Source organism: Ambystoma mexicanum, chromosome 5q (assembly GCF_040938575.1).
Source record: "Ambystoma mexicanum isolate Mex_15411 chromosome 5q, UKY_AmexF1_1, whole genome shotgun sequence".
NCBI lineage: Eukaryota > Metazoa > Chordata > Amphibia > Caudata > Ambystomatidae > Ambystoma > Ambystoma mexicanum.
The window spans coordinates 506,565,712-506,592,512 of NC_090933.1; positions in this window are offsets into that span (position 1 = coordinate 506,565,712).

The following is a 26,801-nucleotide window of genomic DNA, read 5'->3' on the forward strand; positions in this document are numbered from 1 at the left end:
ACTTCGGACTTTGGTGAAAGGTGCGATACAAATGACGAAATGAAATTAAATGTGCGTTTGGGAAACATTCGTCATTTAACTGCATATTTTTCCATTTATTTTGCCCTCTGACATTTCTGTGCATGCACAGCAGCCCTTCTGCATTTTGGGTGTGGTGGATAATCTTGTGCATTCCGCTAAATATTTTTCATTTCCCTGCATGTTTTTCATTTTATTTTGTCTTTCTGATACTAATTCGCGTGACCAAATAGGGGTGTGTTTTTGTGCATTTGACTTTGTATTTTTCATTTCAATTTGCCCCACCATGCGTGCTGCGCGTTCAGGATGGCCCTACTGCATGCGAGATTCAGTGAACAACTTGTGTGCTTCGCAGAACATTTTTCATTTCAAGCTATGTTTTTCATTTTGCTTTGTCCCTCCACGTCTCTGGTGTGGGCAACCATCTTATTGTATTATTTTATTTATTTTATATAGAACATTTGTAAACCATGTACCTATTCAAATATTGACTATAGGAGAACTGCCCAGCAATAAAAGCGACCTCCATACATTGCAATCAGAATAAAAAGAGTAGAAATATACAGCCAGGCAGCACCAAACAACTTACAAAACCTTCCAACCATAGATAAAACTACGGTCAATAATACAGAGAAACACCCCAAACATCAATTTGCTAATATGAAAACATGAACACTTTAAGCAGAGTCATAAAGCCATGCAATTTGATCAATTCTTCATTGAGGGAAAGGTTATATTTTAAACTCTGTGTTCTGTGTAGTTTCTTTCATTTTGCGGTATGTTTTTCATGTCTTTTGTCCCTCCAATCCTACTGCACATTAATGGCAGATCAATTTCTGAATTTTGTGGAAATGTTTTTATTTTGCTGTATGTGTTAAATTGTGTTTCGTCCCATCTCCCCTAATGAGCGTGCACGTAAGCCTGAGTGCCTCTTGGGTACGGCCGATCATCTTGCAAGTTTTGCAGTATGTTTTTTGATTTTTTGGTAACGTTTTCATTTTAATTCTTTCTCAGGCCCCTACTACGCATTACTAATTAGGAAGGTGCGCGCGTGTGGGTTGGAATGTGTGTGAGCTAGGGATTTCTTTGTGCATTTGGCGGAATAGTTTTCATTTTGTTTCGTCCCTTCAGCCCTAGGGTTTCCCTACTGCGTGTTTGGTGTGGCAGATGATCTTGTGCATTTTGCTGACTATTGGTCTTTTCATGGTATATTTATCATTTCTCCCTCTGACTGTACTGTGCATGACTAGGCTGGGGTGTGTGCATGTATGTGTTGTATCACCCTTCTTCTTGATTGAGCAGACATGTCAGGAAAGTGCTCCCTGCTATTAGATCCAGAGACCAGGTCCCAACCATTTGGCCATTCAGAGCTACACTGCTCTGACATCTTGAAATGTAACTTGCGTGTCTGCACTCGCAGCATTGCCTACCTCCAGACCACAGAGAGAAGCCAGTCCATCTGTACAGCAAAAAAGAAACTTAGAAGAACTCAGAGCACGCGCGAGGAATGAAGCAAGAGAACCCCAGAAGAAGCTTTAAGCTCTATGAGCAAACACAGAAAGATGTCCCGCAAGGAAATATTTGATCTATGAACACAAATTCTTCTAAATTCTTTTTCTGTGTGTGGAGGTGGCAGAATACTAAATGGGATTGCCAATCACAGTCCAAAGCAGGCGAACTACAACTTTATATGACTCCAAATTGCAACTCATACTTTTTTTACCTTGCATATTGCACGTTATTTATTTTACAAAAATAAAATTATTAATGTCTTCCGACAAATGGACAAAAGCATATATATATGTTTTTAACTGCATAATACAATGAATATATACAAAACAGTTAGTGGACATATATCATAAACACATGTCTGGTTTCACAAAGTAAGGATATCAAAAACCAGTGATAGAACAAGGGACAGACAATTTGTTCTAAGTTTGCAGACTGTATCTAATCACCATGATCCTCACTATCCAACTTAACCTCTAGTCTGGCCACTGTAAGACCAGTTGACCTAATCATGGAACAGCGGTCTATGTATGACACAGCTATACATCTTGACCTTGTGTGGCCACACTCCTGGGTTCTGAAAATGCTCCACATGGGGCTGTATGTTTCGGTGGCTAGATATTCGTACTCCGCCTTCCTTAGGACCAAACAATAAAATGTGACATCTGGGGACCATAGAATAAGATAAAATAAGATCACTGTGGATTATGGTTCACTCAAGGAAACCACCATGCTCTTTTCTAAGGTATACACCTTATTCCCAAAGAAGAGTTCCTAGTGATTCCTCCACCAAACCAAACAATAGGACACCATTACTACCAGTAAATCTAAATCTTGTGGTTCATTTCTCCATCTAGTGGGTGAGGTGACACCCTTGCCAGTGAACTCACCCACAAGTAATTAGGGGAAGCTGCTCCATATGGGAGAGGAACCTAGCTCTCTCTTATCATTTGTATTTTTGTATTTTATTGAATTTATATAGCACTTTAATCCAAAGTGCTTTACATAAGAACTAGAACAAATACAACAAGCATAAGAACGTAATTGAATCACAACTCGAAAACAGTATAAGGAACAATTTACATTATTGCTGAGGTGAGGAGGGAGTGGAGAGGGACAAAGGAATAGGGGGAGTGGAGAGACAATAAACAAAAGGTAATAATTGAAACACAAATTGAAAACGGTATAAAGAACAATTAACATTATTGGTGAGGAGGGAGTGGAGAGGGGCAAAGGAATAAGAGGGAGTGAGAGATACAACAATATAACATGGTGATTGAATCACAACTCAATGGAATGAGGAACAATTTACATTATTGCTGAGGTGAGATGGGAGTGTAGAGGGACAAAAGAAGAGGAGGGAATGGGAGGGATGAGAGGAGATGTCAGCGTGATCATGGGCATGGCTGCGGAAGTGGGGTGCTAGGCATCAAGAACATGACTTGCAATCTGTAAGATTGGAATGGTACATAGGTGAACAGTGACTTAAAAGAGTGACACTGACTAAAAAGAGTACAGCCTGAAGTTCTCAATGTATGTAATGGCAAGTAGGTAGAGCAAACCTGTAGGGAAGGCATAGCCAAGAAATTTGGGGGGGTGATAAATAGTTCTTCCTTCTGTGCGTGGAATCTCTGTCGCGTGTCTGTAAATGACACTCTTGGGCTACTTGCCAATAATTCTGCGGAGGATATTAAAGCAGAGAAAACATATTTGCTAATGCTACATAGTATTAGCCTGTGGTGACAGACAGGCCAATTAGAAAGTATATGCTCACAGAACTACCTGTGCCCAAATCTCCTGCATGCGTGATGTGTATTGCCTGGGAAACCAAGCGTGGTGCTTGTCTAGGTGCGTGTTTTCGTGCAGGCCGAGGAGGGCTAATATGAGGAAAATAGAGTGTGGCAAACGTCATGAGGCTTCTTAGTAACCATTGTTTCTATATAAATCTATTTGTCCCGGCACGCGTTGGGTGATCAATGGTGTGTAGTTTTCACCCGTGAAGCGGGTCAGGACTCTGTCTCCACGCTCCAAGGTGCTTTGGTTACCTTGGTAACCAGACGCCCGGAGGGATGCATATGGAGCTGAGATATATAAGCTCACGGGAACCGGAAAAAGTGAATCCTGACAAGTGCGCTACCCTCTACCGTGGAAGCTGCTATGGGTGCCATGTTGGAGAGGCAAACCGCTCATACTGTTGAATGTGAGTGATGGTAGTCACAAATACGCACAGGGGAAGGGGTGTATGCCTGTGCTTAAAAGTATACTAATGTCTGTCACTGGGTAATATAGGCATGTCTGTGAAAGCCCGGATTGCTAAAGAAAATGTGTCTATTTGGTTCTAAAATTGGTTAATAAACTAATACAAAGTAGCTAACCTGCTCAGCGGGTCTGACACTGTACCATATCAAAGCCATTAACAAGGGCCAGATTCGATTCCTAAGTAAGGAGTCATGGTATCTGTGGCTCTGCATGTGAGGTGGTGGACCTCAGAGCTAGTCCAGTACTAAAGGGACCCTAATGTGGGGAACTAAAATGTTGGTTCCTCTCTAACAAGCTTTAGGTAAAGATAAAGAATCCTAGTTACATGTTGCAAGAGAAGGTGGTTCTGAAGAACCCATACCTTTTACATAGAATGGAAAAGAGATAACATCCTCATAAGGGTTGATTGTTTTGTAGGGGCCTGCAGGCACTCACAGGAAAGGCTTACCAATGGCCGCCCCAGTGGTTTGGCATTCCTTCATTAAGGCCTGCTTCTAGGCTATTAAGGTGTTATATCCACCTTGCCTCCTTGTTCAGGAGGAATTTTTGCGGGTTGGTCACGTTTGAAAATGTCCAGCACCCACCAAAATAGGTTGTCTGCTGTATGCTGATATTATGAGTGGGAGAGTAGTGGTGCAGAGATGTATTTACACTGCATCCTTGAGCGATGCTCATTAATCCGCAACAATTCAGCCATAACTAATGCTGAAGACAAGATAAAAGAAGTAACAAGACAATTTGAGGATTTCAAAGTTAACACGCTTTTGAAGAAAACAAAAAACGTAATAGGTACATATAGAAGTTCAAATCCGAAAACATCTACCCATACTTAGTGGCAAACTTCCTGGAAATAAGAACCACAGAGAGATCTTCACACACGTTCAATAGTCAGAGAGGGCCCATGAGATGGGTTACCTTCTACGACACAAGCTGTGCGGGGAGGACCCACATGATTATGGCTATGAAAAATACCAGCGATCAAATGGTCAGAGACCTTTCTTAGGTAGAGGTTTCCTCCGAGACCACACATGGGATCCCTTCAACTCAGAATTCACTCTGAGGGGGGTGGGGAGGGTAGGAGATGACAGCGGCCCTGCAGGCGGTCCTACAACAGATAGGGAGGGTAGCAACAACAACACAGGACAATGAACCAAATATGGAAATACTAGTATTTCATCTCCCAGGTATAGCCCGGACACCGATCCAACTGCAAGTTTTATCTAAATGGCTATCATTTATGCCGGCGAACCAAACGCATTGGTTCATGTCAGAAATAGTGTTTAAGATGTTTTTTAGAAAGTTAAGACTTCAATGTTTTTTTCGTGACCAGGACTCCAGAGAGACAGTGGAGAATAACGGTCTATGTATACCATCCTCGTACACTCCAATGGACAATCAAATACCCAAGGAGCTAATTCTCTTTGAGAAATGCGTCACGGGGGACTTAAAAAGCCTTAGAACCCAAAAACAACACGTCAGGCATATTTAATGAATGCAGAGACAGAGGTTCTCCATACACTTATGGCAGACCATAGACTGACCATAAATCCAGCAGATAAAGGAGGTGGAGTAGTGATATTCAACAATGGCCAGTACAACAGCATGGTTTTCGAATAATTGGAGGATGATGACAGCCATCAGACTTAGAGACGTGATCCCTCTGAAATAAAACCAGAAATCCTAGAAACCACCTAATGTGGAGCAGACAGGGGATTGATCATGAAGGAAGAATTCAAATTTGTGAACTACTCAGAATAGAGAACCCTTGTGTGTGCAATAGCAACTGGAGCGTTGCAAGCGCCAAACGGTATTAACACAAATTATCTCAGGCTCAAATAACCGGACAGACTCAAAGGATATGGCAAAACACTACTTTATTATCAATTCTATAAACTGGGCCGGGAGGATAGCTCAGGGGCAACGCGTTTGGCTTGGAAGTAAGACAACGCATAGCAACACAGGCTTGAATCCCGGGCTCGCGTTTAGAAACTAGTCTCCGGTATTAAGCATGTTATAAAAGAACAATTATAATGATGAAGTGGGGAAACCTGGTGAATGAACAGATGTCAGCTGACAGACTCTTCATGCCTTCATACAGTCCTAGGAGCCAACACGGAACAGCACATCGGACCAGCTCACAAGGCCCAACATGAGCCACTGTCTCTACAGGACAGCCACCCATCACCACGGACCAGGACCCCACAGGGGGTTACAGACTGTATACATTAGCCTTGATAAAGACCCATGGGTCGAAACACATGTCGGCTGACAACCAGGGGACACAATTGCCCCTAAATGTACTAAATGCATACCAACTGAATGTTGAACAATTCAGCACTAGCACAAATAAAAGCGAAAACTGTATCACAATAACCACTGTGTTAGAACCATTCTTTGAACTACTGAAGCAAAATAGCCAGGAGTAAACTCTTCCTTCCTACTCAACAATTGGGGTGCTGGCTAAACCCCTACAGCTCCTGTGATCTTGCAACATATGAATCCTATTAGTATGCTTAGAAAACAACAGATCCTAGCACAGGTTGATTCCACACCTAGAGCCAACCACGATTTAGTAATGATACTAGTAGAGCGGTATCCCCCTGTAGAGTTCCAAGTACCGGCGGAGGCCGAGAAAAGGACTAGATGCAGGGTAGCCTGGGATCCAGGGATGGAGCTGGGCAACAGTTGGGGATAGGTAGGGTGGGGCTGGAGGGGAAGTTGGGGAGTCTAAAGGGGAAGAAGGGGTGGGAGTTTGGGGAGTTACAAGGGAGCGAGTCTACAAATACAAGCCACGAAGTAAAAGGTGGAGGGTGGGCGAGGAGATGGGAGGGGTAGAATATGGATATGATGGGAGACCTGAAGATAGTGACCTGGAATGTGAGGGGGTTAAATAGCTACATTAAACGAAACAAGGTCATGATGTACCTAAGGAGACAGAAAATAGACATTGCACAGCTTCAGGAAACTTAACTGACCAAGGAGAAGCAGGGGGTGGTAGCAAAGAAATGGAAAGGGATAACACTGGGAGCGACAAACTCGCTGTATGCCAGAGGGGTCATAAGATGGGTGGCACCACACGTCCCATTTAAGCTACTGCACTCTACTATAGATAAAGATGGCAGAATGGTGTTAATAAAAGGAATGGTGGGAAATAGGGGAGCATCATCAACGTTTATGCCCCTAACCAAGACACCACAGTCTATTTTAGGAACTCATACACCAGGATAAGCTCATATATGGACGGGGCAGTCATATGGGGAGGGGACTTCAACTGCACCTTGGACCCGAGGCTAGATAGGTCAGATGGGAAGGCCGGAAGCCATGCCCCAGCAGCAAAGGCCCTGGGTACCTTGTTACGTGATTTTCAATTGGTGGATGTGTGGAGAACGCACCACCCACAGGAGAAGGAATATTCGCATTATTCTGCCCCACAAAATTTGCATACTAGATCAGATTATATATTTATAGGGCAGGAGTTAACACAAGAAATGACACGGACAGAATATAAGGCTATGGTCCTCTCGGACCACACACCATTGATAGAAACATGGCTGAACCTACTTCCCAGGTCGAGAATTCCGACATGGAGACTCAGGGCCGAGGCGTTGAAAGACACAGTGTTTAGAGAAGATATGAGGAATGGGATAAAGGAGTATTTTGAGCATAATACCGGCAGTGTAGAATCGGCGGGGTCACTGTGGGAGGCTGCAAGGAGGCATAATACGGGACTTACACAACGTAGAGAAGAGTTTAGAAACAATGATGCCAGTGCGCACAGGTCCCCTGAGGAGGCCGAGATCATATATCGGCTACAGGAAGAATGCAGGAACCACTGGGAGAGGATGTGCAATCTAAATTATAAAAAATATGTGGAGAGGCAACATGCGGAAGGAGACAAACCAGGCCGGTTACTAGCCTGGCTATATAAAAGCGAGACCTCCGACAAACAATTAGAGCAATGCAAGGGGTAGACAGACACGGGATACCCAGGAAGGAGTGAACAAATGTTTTTTTGACTACTATAAGAAACTATATGCAGATATTGCCGAGGGTGAATAAATAGACATACAAGGAGCATTAACAGAGATTACTCTCCCTAAACTTGGGGCGGCAGAGAGAGAGACCCTAGAGGCCCCAATAACGTTGGAAGAGCTAGAACAAGTAATCAAGTTATTGCCTACTAACAAGGCCCCAGGGGTAGATGGGCTCCCGAGTGAGTTTTATAAAGCTTATAGGGCTGAATTACTAAGGCGGGCAACATTTGATATCGATGGGAAACAGAGACATTTAGATATTTGGGAATAGATATATACCACAACACAGAAGCCAAACACAAGCAGAATACTGAAAGAGCAGTGTCAAAAATTGAAAATAGTATATTTTAGACTAAGCTACCTCTAACAATGATGGGCAGAGTGGCACTGCTAAAGATGGTGGTACTATCCAGATTGTTACACTATTTTGCAAATATACCATATATGATACCCAAATGATTCTTCACTAAGGTACAGAGCATATGCAGGGGGTTTATATGGCACAACTCCAGGAACAGGGTAGAGTTATGGAAATTACAGAACCTGTATGAACAAGGGGGCATCAGATTGCCCAATTTAGAGGTATACTACCTGGCTAGCCAACTCCAATATGTGGCAAGGTAGCTATTAGAAGATCCCACACCGGAATCCAAACTGTTCAGGGCCGCAATGCACCCCTTACTTCTTGAATGAATGGATGTGGTTGCCAAAACTGCAACGGGAGAGATGAAGTAGACTGCTGGACCTGGGGGGGGGGGGAGATGTGGGGAAGAGCCTGCCAGTTAAAGGAGGACACATACCCGTGCTCCTCACAGATACCACTTGTGGCACTGGAAGGAGTGGATGAGCAAATGAGGAGGACTATCAGAGAGAAATGGGAACCGACAGGCATAGCGACCATGGGGGATGTGTGGCAGGATGGGTAGGTGAAAGAATTTGATGCCTTGGTGGAAGACACTGGATTACATCAAGGACAATTCATCACATATGCTAGGCTGGTGAAGATGATAAAAAGACATATGGTCCGGTGCAGTGTTAGCTCGACAGCCTGAGGCAGTCATAGAAACATTTTATGACATATCGGATGAGGGCCATGAGGTTTCCCGGATATATGAGCTGTTGATGTCTAAAGTGGGGAAATAAATAACCCAGACAAGATTAGACTGGGAGGAGGAGGTGGGGGAACCAATGGGTGATGGGTCAGCTGGGGTCCTTCCTACGTCACCCATAGAGCATACATCACCCCCAAGAAGATAGCCAAGTTTAAAAATGCTGGTACACAGACATGTCCGAACTGTGGGGAGGTAAATGCAGGAATGGCACATATGTTCTGGGCATGCCCTGAAATAAGGAAATTCTGGGAGGAAGTGGCCCGCTTTATGGCATGAAAGGAGATTCATTTGGATGTGAACTCCCTGTGGGCATGCATGTTGGGGGGGTTCCCAGGCCGAGTAAACTTAAGCATGTGAGCAAACTTAAAGACTTGGCATATATACTGGCTAAACACAGAATAGCAATGAATTGGAAAGCAAGTAGGAGACCGAGATCAGAGGCTTGGTGGTACGATATTCAGATATGGTCGAATGCCGAAACCACGGTGTGGGATGAGGCAGTAAATCGAGGTGGGGAGGAGGAAGCAGACACGTTGATTGCCTGGAAACAAATAGTAGCAACACTGTCCGGATCTGAACAAGCAAGCCAGGAGGATGGTGACCCTCCAGTTGGGGGAGAAGGAGGAATGCCCGCAGAAATGGAATGAGGAAGGCTGAAATGTTTGGTAAGCTCGGGGGGGAGGCGAAGGGCTGGAGGGGGGGTGGAAAATACAACATGAAACTGTACGAGAGAATTGACATGCATATTGCTTGCCACGCTGTATGGTGCACATGTTGGGAAATGAATAGAAATTAATAAAATAAAAATAAAACTGTGTAAATCCTGTTCTACAATCATATCCATCCATGCTTCTTGTCTTCCAGGTGGGGCTAGTTTCACCCACTCGTCTTCATCCTGGCAATGACCTCAATCTACTTACATAAGGGAAAGACATTTTCCCTGCGTTATGTGACCATCCTTGCGGTTGTATGGGAAATTATAGTTATTATGGTGTTTTTCCTTCCGATTCTCTTAACTCTGAATTCTCTACCCCTTTTTCTGTGTTTGGGTCTGTTTAGGAGTCACATGCGCTCTCCCCTCATGTTCTCTCATTTTCTTCCCTTTCTTCGCCTGATATCATTATACCATAACTGGTATGGCTGTTATCCCTTTCCTTGTCAGCAAGATATAGTCTGCTTAGGGAGAGCGTTCTATGCTCGTCCATCAGTACATCATCCGATCTACCTCTTGTTTCTCTCAGTGGAGATCCTTCAATACTCCCTCTGGTCTCATAACCATCTTTTTCCCTGATCTGCCTATGTAGTTCTCCAATCCTTTTCCCTGTGTCTTCTGCCTCATGCTCATCAGCTCTTGTTGGTACTATAGGTACCTCGTGCACTTCTCTGCAAGGCTTTTGTGACCTTCTCTCTTCCTCCCATTGTACTCGTACTTCAACTGGTATTACACATCTATTAACAATGTGATCCATTTTGTCAACCCTTTGTCCTTTCCTCCTCCTCATCTCCCTTTTCTTTTCCTTTTCGCTTCTTCTCTGTAAACATTCTTTAAATCTTTTTGATTCCATTTCCTTCCGCTTCTTCTTCTCCCCATCTTTTTGCTCTCTATCTCTCTTGTTTACTTGATCCTTATACCTTCTTTGTTTTTCCTTTCGTTTCCCCTCTTTTTTCTTCTCACACTTTGTATGACCTTTCACATTCCTTTTCCTTCCTTTCCGCTCCTCTTTCTTCTCTTTCCTGAAAATCATCAATACCTTTTCTGTCTAATTTGAGTAATATCTGTCCTCCCGTTCACTGATTCTGTATAAGTGTCACTTTGCTGACTTTTTTCTTTCCTTTTTGTCTCTTGCTCTCTTCTTCTATCTCTATCAATCTGTCCCTGCTCTCATTATGCTCTTCATATTTACTAGGTCCGGACATATATTTGCGTTCTTTAATCTTACTTTCTTCTGTACTATCTTAACTACCGTAAGCGGGGGTGCATATATGAGATTAAAATACCCCCCGCTGCTTTGAGCGCCTTTAAAATCCCTGTTTCTCAGAGGTTGTACTATTGTCTTCAGAAGGAGAAAGAGGAGCTGAGGGCATTGTGCCCTCCCCTTCATGCTGATTAAGCATCTACTCCTTCTTGGTGGGGACTTCTTTCTCACTCTGATACATTTTCCATAACTCTAAAATAGCTTACCTTTTTTGTAACTTTGTCCCTGTATGCGCAGCATGTAACTATGTTGTCATGTGTTGCAATAATGGTCTTGAAAGTGAACCCTCTTTAGGCCAAGGCATGAACATTTTGTTATCTGTGCCTTTTACCCATTCAGCTTATTTCCTAATCTTCGGTGTGTACCTCAGTAATGTTTCGCACAGGTGTAGAAGGGGAGTGTCCCCCATAACGACAAGTCATTTTTAACTGCCAATGCTTACCGGATCTTTTATTCTGATACTACTTTAATCAATAAGTATTATATCAACGTTATTTTTTCCTTCGTTCACAATACTTTATATATCACAACAATCAATTTGGGCAAGCACCATCAATCGCCGCCCCATTCCTCAAAACAATTTCTTCAAACAATTTCCAAGCCTATACAATAATATTCTCTTTGCTTCTTTGTTACATTTCTATCGATTCTCACTATCCTGTTGTTTTATTAGAGACAATCTAAGAATCTTATCTTGCTATATTTTTTCTCAACTGCTACCTTCCTATGATTGGCGCCAATCGCATGTTTTAGGGTCTGATGTGCAGTCAAATTATTACTATATTTTCAGTCTAGAACCTAAATCATCACAACTAATAAAAACCATATGTCTTTTTCAAAACAAATCAACTTCTTACACTAACATATTCCTAACCCCAAACAAATGTGCACAACACATTTTATGATCGTTTTTCTTACTTTCTCTAGTAAAAGAATCTCATCTCCATTTTATCCAATTTTGGCATATGTAAAACACATCCTTCTTTGGCCTTGCCGCCGGAATCCTTATCTTAATACTCCATCTTGGAGTGTGATGTGTTTTCTTCTATCTCCTTGAGAGCAGGTATCTGAGGTATCGCTTCTTAAATCAATCCTGTTACGTTTCCCCACTATATATATATATTTGTATAATTTGGACCAGGAGCAGCGGCTTGGTCCCAAAAGTGTGCTTTTGCAAATTTGGTGAAAATCCGTCCAGTAGTTTTTAAAAAAATGACCAAAAAGTAGGTAAAAAAAAATTAGTGATATCTGTGTTCGGTCCGCGGACACACTTCCCTGTTCGCTCCGCGTACAGTGTCCTGATTGGCCAATCGGTTTGCGTGATGTCCGCGGACATGCGACGTGTTCGCTGATTGGAAGGTGTTAAGCGTGAAGCTCGTCAGATTTTCGGTAGCACCCGCCATCTTGGATTCGCGGACATCCGCGGACAGCGAGGTGAAAGTTTGTTCAAAATGTGTATTTAGTAGAGTGTGTTGGTGTGTAGAAGTGTTAGGGGAGGATGGAAGGGTATGAGATAGGTTAAATGTTGTGCTTTTTTATGTGGTAGACGTTCTTTTTGTGTTTGATTTGTCTGCGCACATCACAGGTGTTCTGAAATGTTCTAAATAAACTGAATGGGGGGTGTTCTGAGCACGCTGTCTGTATTGTTCTGTGGCAAGTTGAATGTGTTCTTAGAACACTCGGGGTGTCGTGAAATGTTCGCAAATAAACAAAATGGGGGTGTTCTGGGGACACTGTCCGTATTGTTCTGTGGCAAGTTGAATGTGTTCTAAGAACACTCTGGGTGTCCTGAAATGTTCGCAAATAAACAAAATGGGGGTGTTCTGATGACGCTGTCCGTATGTTCGTTGTCAAGTTCAAAGTGTTCTATGAACTCTCACGTTGTCCTGAAATGTTCGCACATAAACAAAATGGGGTGTGTTCTAAGAACACACGTGTTGTCCTGAAGTGTTCTAAGAACTCTTGCGGTGTCCTGAACTGTTCGTAGGGGGTGTCCTGAAGACGCTCTAAGAACACTCGCGTTGTCCTGAAATGTTCGCAAATAAACAAAATGGGGGTGTTCTGGGGACGCTGTCCGTATTGTTCTGTGGCAAGTTGAATGTGTTCTAAGAACACTCAGGGTGTCTTGAAATGTTCGCAAATAAACAAAATGGGGGTGTTCTGGGGACGCTGTCCGTATTGTTCTGTGGCAAGTTGAATGTGTTCTAAGAACACTCAGGGTGTCCTGAAATGTTTGCAAATAAACAAAATGAGGGTGTTCTGAGGACGCTGTCCGTATTGTTCGTTGTCAAGTTGAAAGTGTTCTAAGAACTCTCGCGTTGTCCTGAAATGTTCGTAGGGGGTGTCCTGAAGACGCTGTCCGTATTGTTCGATGGCAAGTTGAAAGTGTTCTAAGAACTGTCTCGGTTTCCTGAAATGTTCGCAGGGGGTGTTCTGAGGATGCTGTCCGTATTGTTCGTCGTCAAGTTGAAAGTGTTCTAAGAACTCTCGCGTTGTCCTAAAATGTTCACACATAAACAAAATGGGGGTGTGTTCTAAGAACACACGCGTTGTCCTGAAGTGTTCTAAGAACTCTCGCGGTGTCCTGAAATGTTCGTAGGGGGTGTCCTGAAGACGCTGTCTGTATTGTTCGATGGCAAGTTGAAAGTGTTCTAAGAACTGTCTCGGTGTCCTGAAATGTTCGTAAATAAACAAAATGGGGGTGTGTTCTAAGAACTCACACGTTGTCCTGAAATGTTCGTAGGGATTGTCCTGAAGACGCTGTCCGTATTGTTCGATGGCAAGTTGAAAGTGTTCTAAGAACTGTCTCGGTATCCTGAAATGTTCGCAAATAAACAAAATGGGGGTGTGTTCTACGAACACACGTGTTGTCCTGAAATGTTCGTAGGGGGTGATTGGGCAAGCAGCTTGCGTGATGTCCGCGGACATCTGACGTGCTTTTCTATTGGCGGCCGTAAAGCGTGCAGTGCGTCTATTTTCAGAGACGCCCGGCATCTTTGTTTATCGGAGCGAATCTGCTGCCTGCACACTTTAGATGTGGGCTGCGTCGGCCACGAAAAGGCGGTGAGGCACAGGCCCTCGTGTCTCCCTCTTGTTCCCCCCACCCCCGCTCATGGCCTGTGTCTCCCATGTTCCCCCCCCTCGCTGATTCTCTGTGTGTTCCTCCCACCTCCCCTCATGCTCCCTTTCTCTTTCCAGTTCCCCTCGCTCATGTCCCGTGTCTACCTCCTCCCCCCTACCCCCCACTCATGCCCCGTGTCTCCCTACTGTTCCCCCTACCCCCCGCTCATGCCCCGTGTGTCTCTCCCCTTCCCCCTCACCCCCCGCTCATGCCCCGTGTCTCTCCCTCCTTTCCCCCCACCTCCCGCTCATGCCCCGTGTATCTCTCCCCTTCCCTCCACCCCCGCTCATGCCCTGTGTGTCTCTCCCCTTCCCCCCACCCCCTGCTCATACCCCGTGTCTCCCTACTGTTCCCCCCAACCCCGCTCATGCCCCATGTATCTCTCCCCTTCCCCCCCACCCCCCGCTCATGCCCCGTGTGTCTCTCCCCTTCCCCTCCACCCCCCGCTCATGCCCCGTGTGTCTCTCCCCTTCCCACCACCACCCGCTCATGCCCCGTGTGTCTCTCCCCTTCCCCCCACCACCCGCTCATGCCCCATGTGTCTCTCCCCTTCCCCTCCACCCCCCCACCCCCGCTCATACCCCGTGCCTCTCTACTGGTCCCCCCACTCCCTGCTCATGCCCCGTGTGTCTCTCCCCTTCCCCCTCACCACCCACTCATGCCCCGTGTGTTTCTCCCCTTCCCGCTACCCCCCGCTCATGCCCCGTGTGTCTCTACTCCACCCTTCCCCCCACCCCCGTCTCATGCCCTGTGTGTCTCACCCCAAATCCCCCACCCCCCGCTCATGCCCCGTGTGTCTCTCCCCTTGCCCCCACCCCCTGCTCATACCCCGTGTCTCCCTTCTGTTCCCCCACCCGCGCTCATGCCCCGTGTCTCTCTCTCCCCTTCCCCCCACCCCTCACTCATTCCCTGTGTGTCTCTCCCCTTCCCCACCCCCTTTCTCATGCCCGTCTGTCTCTACCCTTCCCCCACCCCCGCTCATGCCCCGTGTGTCTCTCCCCTCCCCCACCCCCGCTACTGCCCCGTGTCTCTCCTTTTCCCCCCCAACCTCCGCTCATGCCCCATGTGTCTCTCCCCTTCCCCCCACCCCCCGCTCATGCCCCGTGTGTCTCTCCCCTTCCCCCCACTTCCCGCTCATGCCCCGTGTGTCTCTCCCCTTCCCCCACCCCCCGCTCATGCCCCGTGTCTCCCTACTGTTCCCCCCACCCCCTGCTCATGCCCCGTGTCTCTCTCCCCTTCCCCTCCACCCCCTGCTCATGCCCCGTGTGTCTCTCCCCATTCCCCCACCCCACCTCATGCCCCGTGTGTCTATCCCCTTCCCCCTCACCCCCCAGCTCATGCCCCGTGTCTCTCTCCCCTTCCCCCCACCCCCCGCTCATGCCCCGTGTGTCTCTCCCCTTCCCCCATCCCCCGCTCATGCCCCGTGTCTCCCTACTGTTCCCCCACCCCCCGCTCATGCCCTGAGTGTCTCTCCCCTTCCCCCCACCCCCCGCTCATGTCCCGTGTCTCCCTACTGTTCGCTCCACCCCCCGCTCATGCCCCGTGTCCCTCTCCACTTCCCTCCCACCCCCGCTCATGGCCCGTGTCTCCCCTGTTCCCCCCCACCTCCCGCTCATGACCTGCCTCCCCTGTTACCCCCAACCCCCGCTCATGCCCCGTGTCTCTGTTGTGTTACCCCCCCACCCCCCGCTCATGCCCCGTGTCTCCCTTGTGTTACCCCTCCACCCCCCGCTCATGCCCCATGTTACCCCCCACCCCCCGCTCATGCCCCGTGTCTCCCTTGTGTTACCCCCCACCCATGCCCTGTCTACCCTGTTACCCCCCACCCCCTGCTCATGCCCCGTGTCTCCCTTGAGTTACCCTCACCCCCCGCTCATACCCCGTGTCTCTCCCCTTCTCCCCACCCCCCTCTCATGCCCCGTGTTGCCCTCCTTTCCCCCGCTCATGCCCTGTGTGTCTCTCCCCTCCCCCCACCCCCCCGCTCATGCCCCGTGTGTCTCTCCCCTCCACCCCCCGCTCATGCCCCGTGTGTCTCTCCCCTTACCCCCCACCCTCCGTTCATGCCCCGTGTCTCTCTCCCCTTCCCTCCTACCCCCCGCTCATGCCCCGTGTGTCTCTCCCCTTCCCTCCCACCCCCCGCTCATGCCCCGTGTCTCTCTCCCCTTCCCCCCACCCCCGCTGTTGCCCCGTGTCCCTCTCCCCTTCCCCCCACCCCCCGCTCATGCCCCGTGTGTCTTTCCCCTTCCCCCCACCCCCCGCTCATTCCCCGTGGCTCCCTACTGTTCCCCCCACCCCCCGCTCATGCCCCGTGTCTCTCTCCCCTTCCCCTCCACCCCCCGCTCATGCCCCGTGTGTCTCTCCCCTCCCCCCCGCCCCCCGCTCATGTCCCGTGTCTCCCTACTGTTCCCCCACCCCCCGCTCATGCCCCGTGTCTCTCTCCACTTACCCCCCACCCCCCGCTCATCCGCTCATGCCCCGTGTCTCCCCTGTTCCCCCCCACCCTCTGCTCATGACCTGTTTCCCCTGTTACCCCCCACCCCCCGCTCATGCCCCGTGTCTCCCTACTGTTCCCCTCACCCCCCACTCATGCCCCGTGTCTCTCTCCACTTCCCCCCAAACCCCCCTCATGCCCATGTCTCCCCTGTTCCCCCACACCCCCCGCTCATGACCTGTCTCCCCTGCTACCCCCCACCCCCCGCTCATGCCCCGTGTCTCCGTTGTGTTACCCCCCACCCCCCGCTCATGCCCTGTGTCTCCCTTGTGTTACTCCCCCACCCCCTGCTCATGCCCCGTGTCTCCCTCGTGTTACCCCCCAGCCCCCGCTCATGCCCCGTGTCTCCCTTGTGTTACCCCCCCATCCATGCCCTGTCTCCCCTGTTACCCCCACCCCCTGCTCATGCCCCATGTCTCCCTTGTGTTACCCCCCACCCCCTGCTCATGCCCCGTGTCTCTCCCCTTCCCCCCCACCCCCCGCTCATGCCCCGTGTCTCCCTCCTTTCCCCCCGCTCATGCCCCGTGTGTCTCTCCCCTCCCCCCCACCCCCCGCTCATGCCCCGTGTGTCTCTCCCCTCCCCTCCACACCCCGCTCATGCCCCGTGTGTCTCTCCCCTTCCCCCCCACCCCGCGCTCATGCCCCGTGTCTCTCTCCCCTTCCCTCCTACCCCCCGCTCATGCCCGTGTCTCTCTCCCCTTCACCTCCACCCCTCGCTCATGTCCCGTGTCTCTCTCCCCTTCCCCCCTACCCCCCGCTCATGCCCCGTGTGTCTCTCCCCTTCCCCCCCACCCCCCGCTCATGCCCCGTGTCTCCCTACTGTTCCCCCACCATCCCGCTCATGGCCCGTGTCTCTCTCCCCTTCCCCCCAGCCCCCTGCTCATGCCCCGTGTGTCTCTCCCCTTCCCCCCCACCCCCGCTCATGCCCTGTGTTCTCTCCCCTCCCCCCACCCCCCCGCTCATGTCCCGTGTCTCTCTCCCCTCCCCCCACCCCCTGCTCATGCCCCTTGTGTCTCTCCCCTTCCCCCCCACCGCCCGCTCATGCCCCGTGTCTCCCTCCTTTCCCCCCACCCCCCCGCTCATGCCCCGTGTGTCTCTCCCCTTCCCCCCCCCGCTCATGCCCCCTGTCTCCCTTCTGTTCCCACCACCCCCCGCTCATGCCCCGTGTGTCTCTCCCCTTCCCCCCCACCCCCCGCTCATGTCCCGTGTCTCCCTACTGTTCCCCCACCCCCCGCTCATGCCCCGTGTCTCTCTCCACTTACCCCCCACCCCCCGCTCATGCCCCGTGTCTCCCCTGTTTCCCCCCACCACCCGCTCATGACCTGTTTCCCCTGTTACCCCCCACCCCCCCGCTCATGCCCCGTGTCTCTGTTGTGTTACCCCCCCACCCCCCGCTCATGCCCCGTGTCTCCCTTGTGTTACCCCCACCCCCTGCTCATGCCCCGTGTCTCCCTCGTGTTACCCCCCCACCCCCCGCTCATGCCCCGTGTCTCCCTTGTGTTACCCCCCCACCCATGCCCTGTCTCCCCTGTTACCCCCCACCCCCCGCTCATGCCCCGTGTCTCCCTTGTGTTACCCCCCACCCCCGCTCATGCCCCGTGTCTCTCAACTGTTCCCCCCACCCCCCACTCATGCCCCGTGTCTCTCTCCACTTCCCCCCACCCCCCCTCATGCCCTGTGTCTCCCCTGTTCCCCCACACCCCCACTCATGACCTGTCTCCCCTGTTACCCCCCACCTCCCCGCTCATGCCCTGTGTCTCCGTTGTGTTACCCCCCAACCCCCCGCTCATGCCCCGTGTCTCCCTTGTGTTACTCCCCCACCCCCTGCTCATGCCCCGTGTCTCCCTCGTGTTACCCCCACCCCCCTGCTCATGCCCTGTGTCTCCCTTGTGTTACCTCCCCACCCATGCCCTGTCTACCCTGTTACCCCCACCCCCTGCTCATGCCCCGTGTCTCCCTTGTGTTACCCCCCACCCCCCGCTCATGCCCCGTGTCTCTCCCCTTCCACCCCACTCCCCGCTCATGCCCCGTGTCTCCCTCCTTTCCCCCCGCTCATGCCCGGTGTGTCTCTCCCCTCCCCCCCACCCCCCGCTCATGCCCCGTGTGTCTCTCCCCTCCCCTCCACCCCCCGCTCATGCCCCGTGTGTCTCTCCCCTTCCCCCCACCCCGCGCTCATTCCCCGTGTGTCTCTCCCCTTCCCCCACCCTCCGTTCTTGCCCCGTGTCTCTCTCCCCTTCCCTCCTACCCCCCGCTCATGCCCCGTGTCTCTCTCCCCTTCCCCCCTACCCCCGCTCATGCCCCGTGTCTCTCTCCCCTTCCCCTCCACCCCCCGCTCATGCCCCGTGTCTCTCTCCCCTTCCCCCATCCCCGTTCATGCCCTGTGTCTCTCCCCTCCCCCCCGCCCCCGCTCATGCCCTGTGTGTCTCTGCCCTTCCCCCCAACCCCCCGCTCATGCCCCGTGTCTCTCTCCCCTTCCCCCCACCACCCGCTCATGCCCTGTGTGTCTCTCCCTTTCCCCCCCACCCCCTGCCCCGTGTGTCTCTCCCCTTCCCCCACCCCCGCTCATGCCCCGTGTGTCCCTCCCCTTCCCCGCACCCTCTGCTTTTGCCCCGTGTCGCCCCCCTTTCCCCCACCCCCTGCTCATGCCCCGTGTCTCTCTCCACTTCCCCCCCACCCCCCCTCATGCCCTGTGTCTCCCCTGTTCCCCCACACCCCCGCTCATGACCTGTCTCCCCTGTTACCCCCCACCTCCCTGCTCATGCCCTGTGTCTCCGTTGTGTTACCCCCCAACCCCCAGCTCATGCCCCGTGTCTCCCTTGTGTTACTCCCCCACCCCCTGCTCATGCCCCGTGTCTCCCTCGTGTTACCCCCACCCCCCTGCTCATGCCCTGTGTCTCCCTTGTGTTACCTCACCACCCATGCCCTGTCTCCCCTGTTACCCCCCACCCCCTGCTCATGCCCCGTGTCTCCCTTGTGTTACCCCCCACCCCCCGCTCATGCCCCGTGTCTCTCCCCTTCCACCCCACTCCCCGCTCATGCCCCGTGTCTCCCTCCTTTCCCCCCGCTCATGCCCGGTGTGTCTCTCCCCTCCCCCCACCCCCCGCTCATGCCCCGGGTGTCTCTCCCCTCCCCTCCACCCCCGGCTCATGCCCCGTGTGTCTCTCCCCTTCCCCCCCAACGCGCGCTCATTCCCCGTGTGTCTCTCCCCTTCCCCCACCCTCCGTTCTTGCCCTGTGTCTCTCTCCCCTTCCCTCCTATCCCCCGCTCATGCCCCGTGTCTCTCTCCCCTTCCCCCCTACCCCCGCTCATGCCCCGTGTCTCTCTCCCCTTCCCCTCCACCCCCCGCTCATGCCCCGTGTCTCTCTCCCCTTCCCCCATCCCCGTTCATGCCCTGTGTCTCTCCCCTCCCCCCCGCCCCCGCTCATGCCCTGTGTGTCTCTCCCCTTCCCCCAACCCCCCGCTCATGCCCCGTGTGTCTCTCCCCTTCCCCCACCACCCGCTCATGCCCTGTGTGTCTCTCCCTTTCCCCCCCACCCCCTGCCCCGTGTGTCTCTCCCCTTCCCCCCCACCCCGCGCTCATTCCCCGTGTGTCTCTCCCCTTCCCCCACCCCCCGCTCTTGCCCCGTGTCTCTCTCCCCTTTCTCCCCACCCCCGCTCATGCCCCGTGTCTCTCTCCCCTTCCCCCCACCCCCAATCATGCCCCGTGTCTCTCTCCCCTACCCCCCGCTCATTCCCCGTTTCTCTCTCCCCTTCCCCCACCCCCCGCTGATGCCCCATGGCTCTCTCCCTTTCCCCCCAACCCCGCTCATGCCCTGTGTGTCTCTCCCCTTCCTCCACCCCCACTCATGCCCCATGTCTCTCTCCCCTTCCCCTCTACCCCCCGCTCATGCCCCGTGTGTCTCTACCCTTCCCCCCCACCCCCGCTCATGCCCCGTGTCTCCCCCCTTTCCCCCACCCCCCCTCATGCCCCATGTGTCTCTAACCTGCCCCCCACACCCCCCGCTCATGCCCCGTGTGTCTCTCCCCTTCCCCTCCACCCCCCGCTCATGCCCGGTGTGTCTCTCCCCTCCCCCCCACCCCCCGCTCATGCCCCGTGTGTCTCTCCCCTTCCCCCCACCCCCCGCTCATGCCCCGTGTGTCTCTCCCCTTCCCCCCACCCCCGCTCAGCCCCGTGTGTCTCTCCCCTTCCCCTCCACCCCCCACTCATGCCCCGTGTGTCTCTACCCTTCCCCCCAGCTCCCGCTCATGCCCCGTGTCTCCCTACTGTTCCCCCCACCCCCTTGCTCATGCCCCGTGTCTCTCTCCCCTTCCCCCCACCTCCCGCTCATGCCCCGTGTGTCTCTCCCCTTCCCTCTCACCCCACGCGCATGCCCATGTGTCTCCCCTGTTCCCCCCCACCCCTCGCTCATGCCCTGTTGTGTTCTCTTTATACACCCCGCCTTCCCTTTCCACGGTGGCCATCTTGGTAAAAGATTGTCCTTCCTACACCGGGACGCCTGGGGTTTTTACCACCTGGGGTTCCCACTTTGAGGACCTAAGATGCTAGTGGTCATCTATTGAAAAGGATGTTATGGTGACGTTGCACTAATAAAAACCTATAAAATTCAGTAAAAAAAAAAATGTGTTACACGGACGTTATGGTTAAGTTGCACTAATAAAAACCTACGAAATTCAATGAAAAAACTTTGTTAAAGGGACGTTATGGTTCCAAGTAAAACCGAAAAACCCTTGAAATTCGCCAGTTATTGTAAACTAAGCAACCATAACTTGCGCCACCACCGTGCACTGCTAAGACTAACACCCAGGATTTCAAAGATGACATCACAAATGTCATTGATGACATCAGATGTATGACTCACTCTTTTTTCTTTTGCTGACATATCTAGGCCACATGGTTTTCTTCCGTAACAGTCAGAAACTAAAAATTCTATTTTATTTGTGGACGTATCCTTCAAGTAGGTTCTTACAGTAATTCCCTTAGAGTCCAGTCACATCATATGAAACATATACATACGGGAAGACACAAGCTTGAAAGACAGCAATCCTTTTTGTGCATAAAGATAATCAATAGACTTATGAGCACTTTCTGGTAGTTCTGTTTTTTTTTTTATGGCTGTACATTCCCTGTATATGGTCATATTTGTATGCATTGTACTCACACTACTTTCCTTAGGATCCAATCACATCAAGTGATACATATACATAGGGTAAATAGCAGCTTTGAAACAGAGCAATCATTTATTTGCATGAAAATAATCAGTTAAGCTATGAATTGTTTCTGCTACTACTTGTTCTTTTTTGCTAATTTCACTTTCCCTGTATATACCCATATTGGTATGTGTTCTTGTGTCTTTGTGTTTTGTCTATAGTAATGCAATCATGTAATACATGTGTTTTATTAGCTACTTATTACATATTTCACAGTACACAAAAATCTATTAAAACAATTATCATTTCATTATTCAACATATTAACATTACGAATATTATACCTTCATCTTGTACGCTGCACACAATGTTATGTTTCTGTATGAGTAGCTTAGTATACTAGATAGAACCCCATAATAGAATGCTATTTATATCAATGCATCGTTCAGTGCACTATTTAGGGTATGATATTTATTGCAATGATCCTTGACACTTGTTTCGCAACATTATAATAAGAATCCCTTGCACACATATTTCTTGAAAAGTACATACACATGTGATGTCATCAATGACATTTGTGATGTCATCTTTGATGTCCTGGGTGTTAGTCTTAGCAGTGCACGATGGTGGCGCGAGTTATGGTTGCTTAGCATAACTGGCGAATTTCAAGGGTTTTTCGGTTTTACTTGGAACCATAACGTCCCTTTGACAAAGTTTTTTCACTGAATTTCATAGGTTTTTAGTAGCGCAACTTAACCATAACGTCTCTTTAACAACGTTTTTTTCACTGAATTTCATAGGTTTTTAGTAGCGCAACTTAACCATAACGTCCCTTTAACAAAGTTTTTTCATTGAATATATATATATATATACACATATATATATATATTTTTACACATGCAATACAATCCCTCTTATTTTATTTGCCACTTTCTACTTACGTCCATTGCTCAGTTCAAACCCTTCAGTGTCGACTCTTCCCCAATCAACCACTTTGCCTTCAGTCCGCGGGGTGCCTGTGAGGACCGGACAGGAATTTCTTCAAAGAGGCACCTGCCGATCGTTTCTAGTTACACGCCTAATTCTTCTGCTCTCCACAGGAAACTCAGTGATCTTCCAGCTGATGGTGGAAGACGTCAACAATCCGAGAGTCTGGACCTGAATCATCCGCACCGCTACCAAATGTGCAATAGCACCTGGAGCATTCCAAGTGCCAAAGGGGCTTACCGCAATAAATGATCTTAGGCCCAAAAAACCTGACAGACTCAAAGAAAATGGCAAAACACTACTTTATTATCAATTCAATAAAGTAGGGAAACCTGGTGAACAAACAGATTACAGCTCACACACTCTCCATGCATTTCGGTTACACAAAAGGTTTCATACCTCAACATACGTCAGCTATAAACTCATACTACATGGCTAACAGTAAAAACCTACTGGGTGGAGGGATTGGTTAAGGGAAACATATACATATAGTTTGTATAAGTGTTAGTATCATAATTGAATGCCTCTTATCTGATCGGCACGCCTTGAGCTACCTCCCACTATGTAAAAAAAACAGATAGTAACAGTACCAGCAGTGGATAGGCCCATGCAAAAATGTATGGTTCACCATTACATAGACCCTCATGATTGTTTGGCACTCTCTTACCAACCTTGAACATTCGGCACGTTAGCAGCAAGTAAGCAACAAAACCCAGGTGCAAGGGAACAACATTAGACAACTGCCTTTCTTAGCTCATTAGCCTACCATCTCTCATCAGTTAGGCCATAAAGCAAGGCTTATTCTTTGTAGTATACCTTGCTGACTGTTCTCTTCCTCGCAACTTTAAAGGGATTCAAGGTACATTCCTATCATAGACCATCATTTTGTGCATTTTCCTTTCTATTTAATGTTATTAGATTCAATTATATTGGGTGCTATTATTCACCTTGACCTCTGGAGACTTGGTTGCTTCATTGTGCATGTGCTTTCTGCATCTTTAATTGAGCAATACTTGGCATTCGCAACTGTTCACTCCTTGACCCTAGACCTTGGTTTGAAAACACTGTGATAAAAACTTTCTCTGACTAATTGTAATACATCTAATGTAATCTACATGATAAAGTGCCCCTGTGACAAAAGATATATTGGCATGACCACATGGCCAATCAAGAAACGTATTCAGGAGCACTTATCATGTATCAGGACCCACCGGGAAAATACTCCTATGGTTGACCACTTCATTAGGCTGAACCATCAGGACACTGATATTGAATGGACCATCATAGAAAAAGTTAAATGTCCCAGGAGAGGAGGAGATATGAGCCACCTCCTACTAAAACGCGAACAAAAATGGGTTTTCCGTTTAAAAACTGATAAGGTGGGTCTGAATGAAAGCATACCTTGGCACTCTTTGGCATTTGTAAGAGGATTCAATTCAACACCACAGCTAAGTCAATGCCTAGTCTGGGATACTGAATGGAAACCCTTATTGATATATCTTTATGTCCAGTTCATGCGTTCGGGATGACTACCCCTATATAACACCCCTCTCTTGGAATCCCCCTGACCCCACTGAGCCAAGAAGTAGTTCTGTTTTGCAAGTTTAAAGGTTTATTTGATAATTTAACAATATATATATATATATATATATCACGCTTTATAATAAATTAATAATTGAATATCACACTGAATCTGAGCAGTAATCAATAATGGATAGTCTGGCACTAGCACACTTGTGAATAGGAACAGAAGAATAAGGTGGTAGAGAATGCTTTATATAAGTTCAGATGGATGTAATGTTGAATGAAAATGCAATACAGAAAATACTCAATATGATTTCAACAAAACAATGTAATCACTTTTCTCTGGCAATCCCCTCCCCCCTTTATGCAATGCAAGGAAATGGAAGGAAAGCACACAGTTCTCAGAAATGCAATCAAATGTAATTCAGTTCACCCCAGCAAGCTTAGACTACAGAAGTTTGAAACACAGGCCCCAAAATGCTTTTATATGTGATAGCAATATATTGGAAAATGTGCTAAAATGATTTTAATTCCCTCTAGAGGTTCAGGGTGAGTGGTATCTAGTTAATATTAGTCCAAGCTCACTCTAGCAATGATTCAGGGATGGTTTTTAAGAGGCAAACAAATTTTTACCAAGGAAGCTGCTGTTTTCACATGTGGAGAAATTGCAAATCGCGGTAAAATTCGCGAATGCGTTTTTCACGATTGCGGCAAAGGTATAGGGGGTAGGAATGCGGTTCTAGGTTCGTTGAAAAGCCAAGATTCCCAGCTTTCAGAGGAAAGTTACTGCAAGTCTCTAAGACAAAAGGTCACGGAGATATGAGCGATATGGTAAAGGTCGTTTTTCAGATTTGAAATTTTAAAGTTCAAAGTGACAAGTGACAGCTAGCAACTAGGAATGACAGGTGACAGCTTTGCAAATGACCGGTGACAGTTAGGAGACAGTTCTACTTAGATTAAAATAGCTTGGATTAGATTATTTTAACTAAGAGATTGGTTCTGCACAGTTCTGCTAGGTACTCACAATGTATTTAGAAATAGAATGGGCCTCTGCGCACAGCGTCGGGGTCAGCTCTACTCTGCTGGTCTGGTCTGGGTCTCTGGTTCTGATCAGGTCTGTGGGTCCGGATACAGCGGTCTCCGGTTCAGCTGGTCTCTCTCTGGATACAACACTGCTCTCTGGCAAATGGCAAGAGTTCTTGCAAAGAATTCAAACAGCTCGCCTGGCTGTGATAATGACAATGATTTGAGGCCTGCTAAAGAGGGATTTAGCTTGTAGTTGACCTCTCTGCTACAAATTCTGAAGTAAAGTCTTGGTCTCTGAAGGTGGATAGATTGAAGTCTCTATGTTGGCTCTCTGGAGGTTGATGGAGGTAAAGTATGGATTTTCCCGGCAGAGCGTGCCGCAGCAGATGGAATAGAATCTCTCTATCTGTCCTGACTGTCTGCTTTTATGTGTTTTGAAAATGGGTGGAGAGGCTAGCTTCCTAGGCCCTACCCCTCTCCACTTGTCATTGGCCACTTCATCCTCTTCCCCTTGATTGGGGGAATGAAATGAAGTGTCATCATGATGAGGTCTGTTTATGATACAGAGAACCCACCCCTGTCAAATTACACACAATCTATATTTTGACCCAAAAGACATATTTGCACAGGTACACATTTGTTTAAAATTACATGCACCCATCACATATCACAGGAGGTATACCCTGTCCAAATCTGCTCTTCCTGGGAGCTTGCATTCAGAAATGGCAACATTTGCACTTTTTAACTGGTTTCGTAATATCGGACATTACCCCAAATTTACACACATGTGCGCAAGGAGTATGGACATTAAGTGATGAAGTGTCAGATTTTTAACATGCATACATTTTAAGTAATACCCTCTTAACTGCTAGTTTGCCCCCAGATCATGCCACCGGTTCTAAAAACCTCTTAAAATGTGGGCAGAAAAATCACAAGAATTATGGTATCATTTAAATAATTTTCACAAGTCCGTACTATGAGTTATTCATCTTTTTCTAAAACCATATTCTGGCTACAGGGGTGTGGTTTCCCCCAGCACAAGGTTGAATTTCTGGTTTTTCCAGTTCTGCCAAGCCAGCTTGCTCTCACAGGCAGTGCTCCTCCCCTTTCCTTCCAGGAGGAAACCACTTTTACAGCCCCCATAATAAAACATTTGCCTGAGTCAGGACAGGGCTTTGTTCAATTTCCTGCAGAGCCCAGGTAATTCAATCAGAGAAGTGTCATATCCCTTTTGGTGGGAGCAGCAAAAGGCAGCTAGGCCTGGGAACACAGCTGTTGTGCAAGTCTCATCTCCTGTCGGGGGTAGCTGGTGGGGAGAATTCAGTTCCTTAAGCCAGGCCCCAGCTAATGTCACTTTTAGTTACCCAGTTTTCTGCATTCAAATAAAACTAACCATTTTTACATATGCAGCTAAAATGCTGATTCTAAGTTTAAAACTATGACATTTAAACAATTGCAACCTATGTGACACTCAAAAGTAGGTCACTCATTTCTTTTAAACATTTAGATTTTTAGTGTCTTTCAGTCCAAATTTACTTAAACTACTGAAATCCACAGCTCAGCCAGTCTTGTTATAAACCTTCAAGTCACTTCAGAA